We start from the raw sequence: 12,258 nt of genomic DNA on the forward strand, positions 1-12,258 counted from the left end.
ACCTTGTGGCCATGAGACAAAGAAGAGATGAAGAAAATAATCTCATGTTCTCAGATCAAGAATACAAGTTCCATATTAGTAGATTTTTTTTTTTTCCCCTGGGAAAAATAATATAGAAAAAAAAAGAGGATAAAAAAAGATATAGAGGAAGCCCCCTTGAATTTTGCATGAATCATTTTATACACTGATTATCAAAATCACCACAGAATGTGCTTTCAGAGTATCCCAGAATGCTTTTCAAGCTGATTTACCGCAGGCCTGGTTCCTACGGTATATCACCGTGTCCCGCAGCCATAGGGAGGAGGAGGAGGAGAAGATCCAGCAGGCAGGAATTGTGCAGCAAGATTGATTTATTTAATTATTTTAAAAACTCTTTTATAGACCTTTTTCTTCATAGTCTAATTGGACAAAGGACCAGCCACCCCTTGGGGGTGATGGGCCAAAATCCTAAAACATCCATTATCAAAATATTTTCTACTATACTATAAACAAGACTTTTCAAGGTTGCAGGTGGCTTGGTTGTTTACATTCCCTGCTACCTCTTCTGTGAGAGAGAAAAATCTTTCACGGACTTAGAAAATAACAAGAAGTCCTCGCTAACAGCATTTTTGTACCTACAAAGCTGTAAGTGTTAAGGAATGACTTATGACCTTACTTTGGGCTGAGGGCCACATGCTTTGGATTGTAATGCAACAGTAATACACTGCAGAAATACAGAAAGCATGTCACTAGGAATAAACCTTAAGAGGAGAATCCAGACAGAATCTGGTAGGAATTAAACCTTTCAGTGATGAGTTTATTCCCTAATTGCTTATTTTTTCATACTTTCTCCTGACAATTCTGGCACTGCCACCAGCGGAAGATAAAGGTCCAGCTATCTGCAGGTGTAAATAAGAGGAGCTGCTTTGGAGCCAGCTGAGGTCCACACATTGGCTCCAATGAGAATCCCATCCAAAGGGCTGAATTACTGGGCCAGTCCTCTATTCCTGTGAAGTGAACATTTTACCCAGGCAATACTTCAGGGGCCCTGCCAGAGACAGAATGGATTTCCTCCATTAGAATTTAGCCAATACTTGCATTAATGAAGCTATGCTTAGAAAAAGTGCAGAAAATAAATTTTTATTGCTCACAAGGGGTCACAGCCTCCATTTTGCAGCTCATCCAAACACCAAGTGCTGCCCTGCTCCAGATCACATTCTCTCCTCAGAAAGGATGGAAGGCAGAGCACCATCTTGCCTATGAAGACAGGCTGAGAGTGTGGGGATTGTTCAGCCTGAAGTAAAGGCAGCTGCCAGAGGACCTTGTAGCAGCCTTCCAGTACCTAAAGGTGGCTTATAAAATAAAAATGGAGAGAGACTTTTTACAAGGACAGGTGGTGATAGTAAAAAGGGGAACAGTTGTGAACTGAGAGTAGGTTTAGACTAGATATGAAAAAGAAATTCTTTCCCATGAGGGTGCTGAGGTACTGGAACAGGTTTCCCAGAGAAGCTGTGGGTGCCCCATCCCTTCAAGTGTTCAAGGCCAGGTTGGATGGGGCTTTGAGTAACCTGGTCTAGTGGAAAGTGTCCCTGCCCATGGCAGAGGGATTGAAACGAGATGATCTTTATGGTTCCTTCCAACACGCAGCATTGTATGATTCTATGATTTCTTTAACCAGTTCACTGACTTCCTGCAGCTCTTCATTCTTTCTCACATTTCTCCCACCTAATGGCTGGTCTAAACCTATGCTGCATGCTGCAGCTTGCTGGACAGACTTTGTTAAAAATAGAACAAAATATGATTAGATTCAGGTTTCATTTAACATGAGATCGAGGTCAGGGCTGACAATACTGTTTGAGCTACTCCAACAGCTCTGTCTCTACACCAGGGGATGTCCTGCTCCTTTCACAAGCTTATGGCTCTACCCTCCTCTGTGCTGGCTCTGGCCCTTGTCAGGCTCTCTGATGAACTGATCTAACTCAATAGCCCAACAGAAAATTTATTCAACTAAGAAAAAAAGGATTATTTTCCCTTTTGTTAGAGGGCTGACAGATAAAGTGGGAATAGTCCTTCTGGCAGCAGCAAGCTGCTAGGTCAACTCAGGGGCACCAAAGTTGTGCTCACTTGCTACCTAAACACAGCACTGCCTAAAGCGTGACTCTCCTACTGCCACAGACAGAGACAGAATACAGGACTAGGTGAACTACTGTTGTGAGCAGCAGGATATTTGTTATTTCTTGAAGTCTAGCTACCACCAAAGGACTTCTCCCACTTCTGCTGGGTGTCACTGTCTTCTCTCCTATTTGGGCATTGGTACCTCTTGACCCAGCTCTGGGATGGTTTAAGGTTTAACCTGGTGGAAAACTGATATTGCAAAAGAAGAAAAACCTCAACATTTTTTTGCTGCAGTGGGTCTCAAAACTGCCCTACTATGGGGTTGTGGTGCTACTGCTTCACCCAGTTCAGAAACTGAGAGGAGCAGAAGGCTTTTGAGCATCCGTATGTCCCTGCACATCAGCAACACTCAGGCCATGAAAAGCTCCTCTGGCAGATGACTCTTAAGCAGCACTTCCAGTTTGCAAAGCTGGGCAGTTTTCTAGGCCAAAAAAAAGCTACCTCAAATGGCAGGCTGTGGCAGCATCTGACTTTGCAGCCCAGAGATAAAAGACACACTGTGTGTAACACTGTGAACCCCTTAAAGAAAGGGTTATGTTTCAGACACCAGGGGGCTGGAAAGATCTCTGAGGCCCAATCCCCATGTGCCAGTCCAGTGAGATGTGCTGTGGACACAGAGCTAGGAACCCTTACGAAATAACAGGGCTATGAGAGCTGGCCTGCGTGACCTGGGCACGGGGACCGCAACAGATCTCACCCAGACAGGGAATCTTTCAAGGTCCCTCCTAGCTTTATCATTCCATGATTTTTTCAGATGTCAGCAATATTAAAGTTGGGCACTGTGATGTCCAGACCCTATTTCAATCCATCCCTTGGGAAGCATTATTAAAAACAACAATAACAAAAAAGAAAAGCAACAGCTTTTTTAAAATCAGCATTTGCTGGCATTCATTTGGTTTCTGGAATTTCTGTTTCTCAGTTTAAGTGCCCTATGACTGACACTGGAAAGCTTCATACTGCACACAGCCAGCTAGCTCAGGTTCTGAAAAAACAAAGTTGCAAGCTGAGCACACCTCCAGTGTCACAGCCAAACATACTCAGGAAAAAACCTTAAGTCCCAAGGGGAGAGTGAAGTGGTGCTAGTCATCATGCTATCTGTTCCCGTGTGTTTCCACCAATTTCCAGAGAAATAAAATGCCAGCTCTGGCAGAAACATGAGTTACAGCTTGTTCCCCCGTGCCCCCATTCAAGGCATCACTCCCCCTCAGATGCTGCACCCGCTGCCCTCACCAGTGTGCTCCTGCACGGCTGCATTTGAACTGGGTCACTCAAACAATTCAGGTTAAAAATACACCACCACAATCACCAAGAAGAGCTAATTTTAACTCAGATCATTGCAGTGATCCCGTTGGGTTTTTGTTCTGACGGTATCTCTGGAAACATGACCTCAATTCTGGTCACCATAACTGCTAATTGAACTCCACCCATCCTTTGCTCATAAAGGAATCCACAAATTTGGATGTTAACTCTGGAGTATAATGCTGTTCTCAGAGTTAATGGTAGCCTTTGCATTGACTATTTTAACAGACATTTCCTGGACCAAATACAGAATTTGGAAAGTTGTATTTTAAATCTCAGTCTGACCCCTAACACAAAAAGACGGGGAAGACACACTATCCAACACACAATGATAATGACCAGCTGCAGCCTTCGGAACTGCACACAAAGAAAGCTCTCACACACCGTACAGACACCCTGGGATCTCATAGAGGAGAACAGGTCAAGTGCCAGCAGCAGGGTGATCACTCAAACTTCAAGGATCACGTCTCTGCTCCCAGTCAGTGTGGTAGAGGCTAACTGGCAAAATGACTCAGCAATATGCATGTACTAAGTTTCTTTCTTGCTCTTTTTTTATTCCTTTCTTTTTATTTTTCTTTCTTTCTTTATCTTTTTTTCTCCTTCCTTCCTGCTTTTCTTTTCTTTTTTCTTTTATTACAAAATCTCATTAAATCAGTATTTATAAACCACAGCATCCCAGAACACAAGACTCTGCTTCTGTTACACTGGAAGCTGAATGAAATGTCAAAAGAATGAGGCAATTTTTCACAGAAGGAAGAAAAGCAGTGAAGTCCATGTCATTTTTACTGGAAGCAGCCTCTGTGGGTTGGTAATGCAGTGTTACCTCCTGAAATCCAGGGTCACATTTGAATTACATCAACTGGAGACAGTTTCAAGTTTGTGCTTCTAGACCATCGCTAGACTGCCAGACCATGGCACAAACCCACAGCTTTAACTGGTGCTATTCTGCACAGCTAGAGAGTCTGTTCAGAAAAGTCTTAATGACAGAAATAGGCTTGACACAGGGTCGGAAGGAGATGAACCTGCCACCATGAGAGATGTCTTAGCAGCAGCTCTCTGCACCTGCCTTGGTCAACCCATTTCTCTCACTTGCCATCTTCTGCATCATTAAATACACCCACAACACTTTAGGTGAAAATAACTGCAGTTTACAAGCATGGTACACAACAGCATGGTACGTTCAGATGGCTCCTCAGGAAGGTGCCATGGTTTAACCCCAGCTGGCAATTAAAAACCATGTAACCACACCTTCACTACCCTCATCCCCACAGTGGGATGGAGAGGAAAATCAGAAAAGGTAAAACCCATAGACTGAGACAAGAACGCTTTAACAACTGGAATAGATTAAAACACAATAATAATAATAATAATAATAATAATAGTGATGAAACAGGAGATAACAAGTGTGAGAGAGGAAGAAACCCAAGAAAGATGAGTGATGCACAGTTCAGTTATCACCATCCACTGACTGATGCCCAGCCCCTCCCTGAGCAGCAACCAGCAGCTCCTGGCCCACTCCCCACAGTTCATATACTGCGCATTTCACTCTGAGGTGTGAAATACCCCTTTGGACAGCTGTCCTGGCCATGTCACCTCCCGGCTTCTTGTGCACCTGCTTGCTGACAGAGCATGGAAAACTGAGAATTCCTTGACTTAGAATAAAGACTACTACTACTTAGAGCAACTAAAGCATCAGTGTATTATCAACATTGTTTTCATACTGAATCCAAAACGCAGCACTGTACCAGCTACTAGGAAGAAAATTAACCCTATTCCAGACAAAGTGAGGACAAAAGTAGATTGAACTTCTCCTTCTGTAGAAGGTCACAGTGACCTTGTGTGTGCAGAACAGCAGCTGACATTAACCCACCCAGGACTTCCACATCTTTAGTTTATTATGTTTGCTGTTATCTATTTCTATGTCTCTGTTACACACATAACAATACAGATTCTCAAACACAGCTTAAGCCACAGTTACCGGTGAACTGACATATACTGACATCTTACTTATGTATTAATGTAACATCTTGAATGATGCAGCATGTTCTGTTACAGACCTGCAGAGTTGTAGTAAGACATTTTAGTGGTGTAAGCTTTGTAGCACCACAGCTGCAGGGACACTGCTGCTCTGCTTGGTGCCCTTCTACCCTGTGGAGGACCTGAGTTCCTTGACGCACCCTGGAGAATCCCACAGGCACCAGTGGATAGCAGGGGGAGACACAGAATGCAGACACCACGTGGTGCATCTGGAATTCTGTAAATATTGCATCATGATCTCTATACTTGGGACCCTGTCTGAATGATCTTTCTGCCTCATATTGCTGCTTGTAAAATGTGGGTAGTAAATGTGGTTGTGAATTATTTTGAGTGCAAGTAACATTTACTGCTCAGTAAGACCAATTGCTTTCATCTAATTTAAGATGCTCTTAAAAATTATAATCATGTAATATCTTATATTGGTAGGGAACTCTAGAGATCACCTCCCCTTCCTCAGGGAAGCAGGACCAATTTTTAAGCTACATCAGGTTGCTCAGGTCCTGTTAGTTTTGAGTATTTCCAAAGATAGAGACTGAGTGTCTCTGGATACTTGTTCCCATATTTGATTTTTCTTCAAAGTGGATTATTTTCTTCTGTCTAATCTTCCTTGGTGCAGCCCATGTCCTTGGCCTCTCTCCTTGCCATTATGCATCACTGTCTTCTCTATAGCCTCCCATCATTAGTTTAAGATTTCCTCTGAGCCTTCTCCAGGCTGGACAAAACCAGTTCTTGAGATGGCACGGGAAATTCTCGTTTCATAACAAGAGAACCCACGTACGTACATGTTTAAGTGCAGCAGTGCGTTCCCTGCCTGTTCACCCTGCTGCTATCCAAGTAAAGCAGCCACCAGTCCCCAGTCATCCAGCAGTCTTCCCAGTATCTCACCATGAACTCCATCACAGCAGAAATCCTCACCATTTTTTTCAGCATAGCAGCTCAAGTGATCATTTTCTAACCCAACCTGGTGAAAATGCCTCAGGCAGCTTTAGATTTAGTTATGAAAATGCTCAAGCAAACCAAATCATTTTGACCTGGCTTTTCTCAGGGTATGACTTTGTAGGCAACTGTGTCAGATGAGCAGGGAAAAACTGTTGGCCAGCAGGTGGGTTCATCCAGGTCCATTGGGAACACAAAATCCTCATCCTTCTGCAACTGCAGCTCCCACAGGATGTGTGGTACAGCAACAGCTACTTGAGCACTAATTCCCATAGGCTCAGGTCCCTGTGCTTGATAGAGTTTTTCTCCTGAGGTTTTGCCAAAACTTTCTGAGTCCTCAGCAGAGCAGTAATTGTAAACTATAACATTTACACACGTGTATGAACTTTCCACATGTACTGTTCCTGCTTGCCAAGCAAAGTGTTACAAAGATCAAGAAGAAAAATGCAGCAGCACAAGAACTTGGTTAAAGCACATCCAGGCATGCCATGTTCAAACAGAGAAAGCAAAACAAGCAAAAGTCTTTTCTAATCCTTAAAGGTTAAGAAGCTTAAGTCAGTCTTGTAAAGACATTTTATCTTGTCATTACAGCCTGTTACTGACAAGCCACTCTAGAGTAGAATAGCATAGAATAGACCAGTTCACTTGGAAGGGACCTAAAATGATCATCTAGTCCAACTGCCTGACCACTTCAGGGACAACCAAAAATTGAAGCATTTTGTTAATGGCACTATCCAAATGTCTCTTAGGCACTGACAGTTTTAGGCCATCAACCACTTCTCTAGAAGCCTGTTCCAGTGCTTGATCACCCTCTTGATAAAAAAAAATGCTTTCTAATGCCCAGTCTGAACCTCCTCTGTTGCATCTTTGAACCATTCCCATGCATCCTATCACTGGATTCCAGTGAGAAGAGATCAGCACCTCCCTCTCCATGGCCCCTCCTCAGGAAGCTGCAGAGAGCATCAAGGTCAAAATTCAGCCTCTTTTTCTCCAAACTAGACAAACCCCAAGTCCTCCTCCACTCCTCACAGGACATGCCTTCCAGCCCTTCCACCAGCTTTGTTGCCCTCTTCTGGATGCATTCAAGGACCTTCACATCCTCCTTAAATTGTGGGCCCCAGAACAGGTGAGGCTGCACCAACATCAAATACAGCAAGATAATCCCTTCTTTGGACCAGCTGGTGATGCTGTGTCTGATGCCCCCCAGGATGCACTGGCCCTCCTGGCTGTCTGGGCACACACTGCTCACTCGCACTGAGCTGCTGCCCGCCAACACCCCCAGATCCCTCTTGGCACAGCTGCTCTCCAGACACTCCTGTCCCCATTTCTATTTGTACCTGATGTTGCTCCATCCCAGCCAGGTGCAGAATCCAGCATTTGGACTTGTTGAGTGTCAACCCACAAATCATTGCCCAGTACTCCAATCTACCTAGATCCCTCTGCAAGGCCTCTCCTCCCTCCAGAGTCATCAGCACCTCCCAGTTGAGTACTATCAGCAAATCTGCCAGCAGGACATTCAACTGCTGCATCCAGATCATTTTAAATACATTAAACAGAAACATACCCTACAGGGCATCCCCCAGAGGTTCTCCAACCACCAAAGTCTGAACAATGTACGTGTGTGATAACCCTTTTGAAGTCTGTTGGATATATATTTTTATTTTGAAAACTTCCGCTCAATCAACTTAGCTAACAGTCACAATGATGAACTACATAACTGCGAGGACTCGTGAGGCATTAGCTTGGTCCCAAAAGACAGAGGCAAAGTTGAGACTATATGATGAAGGTCTCACATGGTCTGTGGCCTAGCACTACTGACTCCAGGACTTAAAAGCCTGTCTGAAATATCCTCCCCTGTGCTGCTGCAGTGTGCACCTACAGCAGTCAGAGGGAGCAACAGTACAGTGGAGGAAAGGCAGACTTATTTTGGGGTCCTCATTGCCACACTACAGGTTTCCAAAAGTGCAGTACTGACATTTCTGGGTCTTGTACCTTTTCAAATTGACACAGTTAAACCACTGTAAGTTCCCACATGCACATTTATCATGCCTTGGCCTCCATCAAAAGAATGAGAAGAAAATGAGAGTTCACAGTTACACAGTATTTTTTCTGAAGATTATACACACCTAGTTTAAAACTTGGCCTACTGTCTCTGGCTTATCTCACAAAACTAAGTTTCCACTAATCAGCAGCTGAGCACAGAGGGAAGAGAATATTCAGTAGTAAACTGACCTGGAAAGTCCAAATGCTTTAGGTGTAGATGTGTGTTTGTGCCAAGGTGGCAGCTGAGTGGTCAAGAGACAACAGGGCAGCCTTGCTCTCAACCCAGGAGCAGAGCTGTGCCCTCCAGTGCTCCTCTCCTGCCAGCACATTTTCATCAGAGGCTAGGCATGAAGCATGTGAAGCACATCAAAATCTACACAAATAACAAAACTCCAGTAAGGCCCTGACAACCCTGCAGAGGAGAGTGCCAGCATGCAGACACCCTCCTCAGCAAAAGCTGACTGCAACCCACAAACTCCCCTCCCACGGTGTCCTTGCCTTGGGCTGTGACCACTGCTAAGGGTGTTAACTCCCACCAGCTCTAGTGACTTTAATGACAAGACAGAGACCAGAGGAAGTCCTTTGTATTTGACAGCGGTTTCTCACCAGCTAAATTTTATATTGCAAATAAACTGAGTCATCAAACAGCTTGAGTGAAGCTCTCCTAGTCTTCACCAGAGTGCGAATTCCACCTCTCCCCCAGTCTGTTGAGTCAGAACGTTTCTCCCTCCAGCCCTGCTCTGCTGCACACGTTCCAGAGACGAACTGCAATGTTAATTCTCCCATCACCTTTTTCATGCCTTCAGCTAAATGTCCTCACCTTACCATATGAGTCAGATTTCTGATTCTTTTCTTCCTGTGAAAGGGATTTAGCAGATAAACCCTCATTAATTTTAAAATTCTTATTAAGAATTCCTTGCTAATGAGATCTGAGAAACACATGACTAGACTAATTTGTATAGTGCTTATTCTCAGTACCTGTACTCTGAAGTTCCAATGTCCATCAATTATCCAAAGCACTAGTACAAATCTTCTGGCATAAACAGGCACAATCCCATTTCCACAGACTTCAGGAGACAGAGGACAATTACATTGCCAAAATCCTGTCCTGGCTTCCTAGATCTGCTGCAAGCTACTCATTTCTCATTTTTTCCAGCCACAAACAGGCAGCTGCTGAATCCTACTTCTATTAGGATCTTCCCAGAAAGCAGAAAGATGGGTGGGCAATCCTGCTCCACCTGCTGCAGAGCTGGGCCCCCACCTCTCCATGAGCACTAAGCAGTCACACACACCATGGTAGTGACAGTGGGCTCCCACCAATCTTCCAGTGCATGACTAATGAAGCAAGGACCCTCTCCAGATGTCTGTGTGGTAAAAGGGAACTTGAGCAGGCTCATGATGCTTTAGGTTCCCTGCATAACATGTCTCACATCACTGACACACAGCAACAGGGACAGCTAAGTGCTACTCCTTTTTGCCTTGCTTTTCCATGACAGCCTTTTAGATAAATCGTTCTCAGAAGGTCACAAGTGTATCAGAGATGACAGAGACAGATGGCAGAAGCAAAACAATTCAGCCCAGTCATATCCATGCTGGCCCTCTGCAGGGCTTCCAACTCTTCACACTGCATCTTGTATCTGCAAGCACCACGGTGCACAGAGCCAAGGTCAGTGGGTCAGCAAGGAGCCAGGTCCATGATCTCTCCCTGCTGTGAGCATCCCTTCAGCTCCAGCAGGAGTGGGACGGCAGAGGTAATGGAGTGGAACAAGGACTCTTAAAAGCCAGAGGAAGTTAAACTCAACAAGGCACAAGTATTGCCAATTTTTAAGTAAGGACAAAATCATCAGGAAGAATTGCCTTAAAACTTCTGACTGGAAACAGCCCTTACTCTGTACTTTTTACTCCAACCAACCTGGCTGCCGCACTGCCTGAAGCAGTGGATTACACTTTGTGTTACTGTTCTCCCAACCATTCCGTTTCCATGTTCCACCCAGCCATACGCCGGGGTCTGCAGCCTGATCCCCTTTTGCCATCAACCTGGCAGCCAATCCAGTGGTGACTGCGCCAAATGGAGAGGCTGTCCAATGGCAAGGAAAGACTTCCACACAGTTGAATATATTTTTCGGCAGGAAACAGATTTAAAAGCAGGATAAATTCAATCATTATTTGTGCAACTGGAATATCCTGATGACAGTGCTTGTAACCATAGCAATCATTTAATGCTTTAAAGAAAATATTACCTCGTTATTAAAATATTGATTCTAGATTCTGATTCAGTTTCTCAATCTTCCTCTTGTTTCTGATCTTAAGAGGTGCTGTCTGCCTCCAGGTCTTATAAAATATATGGAAGAGGAAGAACTCAGCTCAGAGCCACCAAGTATCCTCAACTAGTACTTGTGCCTTGTGGCAATAGAATGATGCTTCCTAAATATACAAATACAAAAGGATTAGGTTGTCACGTGGGGATTGGGAGGTTTGCAAACATTATACAAGTAATCAGCTAGCAGGGATGTTTCTCAGAACAAGTCTCAGGCAATTACACTGAGCCTACACTAATCACATTTCAAACACAAGGTATTACTTCATTTGAAGACAGACATTTAAAAGTTCAGGCACTGGAAAAAAAAAAGAAAATTAGGGGAAATAAACACTGAAGTACTTGGCAATTGGCAATATATATTATTATTATTACTTAAGTCCCCTTGGTATTATGGCCAGATTATCTTCCATCTCCACAGACTCCATTCCACAGTTATGACTCCAGTAAGAGTCATGCAGCATTGCACAAAGGCAGCATTGATTTGTTATTCTGTAGCTCTATCTGGAAAACCAAAGAGAATTTTATTTTTAAAAGATCTAGCTGGAGCTTTTTATTTTTTTCAGCTGCCTATTAAATGAGCAGGTAGCCAGGAAAATGGGACAGAGAAACCATAAGATGGATGTGATCTGCACATGTGTTTTTCTCACAAGAAAACAAGTGCAGTGCATATTTAACAAAAGGGAGTAGCTTCAGGGTTACATTACATAATGGAGCTGAATGCAAACTCTTGCATATACAGCACTTCAGGAATGTACATTAAGAGAGGTACAAAAAGGAAAGTATTTTCTTCACGGGAGGAAGGAGAAAATTTCTTCTTGAAACATGACTTGAGAGTCCCTCCTGGATGCCACCACAGTTGGTTTAGCTCTGCGCACTAGCCCATGTGAGCTTCAGATCAGGTGGTCTGTGGATTAAGGAGCTATACCAGCTGCTTTAGCTTCTCTCCACATCCCATTGATGGTGGTTGGACATCACTGAATGAAAAGCAAACATGCAGGAAGCACAGTGACTAACAGATGTATTTAAGACCAAAATATATTCATGTACCAAGTCAATGACAAAACACTGCAGCAGCAGCTGTTTTGGAAAGCAGGTTTTGTTTTACATGGCCAGGTTCAGAATGAACAGAAATTGTTTCACAGAATACTGTCAGAATAGAAATCAAATACAAATTTCTCTGTGTGAAACCTGGACATGTATTTTTAGGTGCACACACCCACACACATATGCAGCCTGAATAGTTCATTCCCCTCCTCTGACATAATCAGGGATGCCTTTAAGAGGAAAATGAGCCCAGGCATGCTCTTAATCCAATCTGCCTGTGCCACCCCTATTTTAACTACATACTGTATCATGTAATGGCTTGAAAAGATTTTATTTCCCTTTTTCCCTTCTCTACATTCTCACAATGCTATTTAGTTTCTTCTAGCAACACAGTAACACAGCAGATCAGACCTGAAATAATGCAG

This window comes from Corvus hawaiiensis, chromosome 3, assembly GCF_020740725.1.
Source record: "Corvus hawaiiensis isolate bCorHaw1 chromosome 3, bCorHaw1.pri.cur, whole genome shotgun sequence".
NCBI lineage: Eukaryota > Metazoa > Chordata > Aves > Passeriformes > Corvidae > Corvus > Corvus hawaiiensis.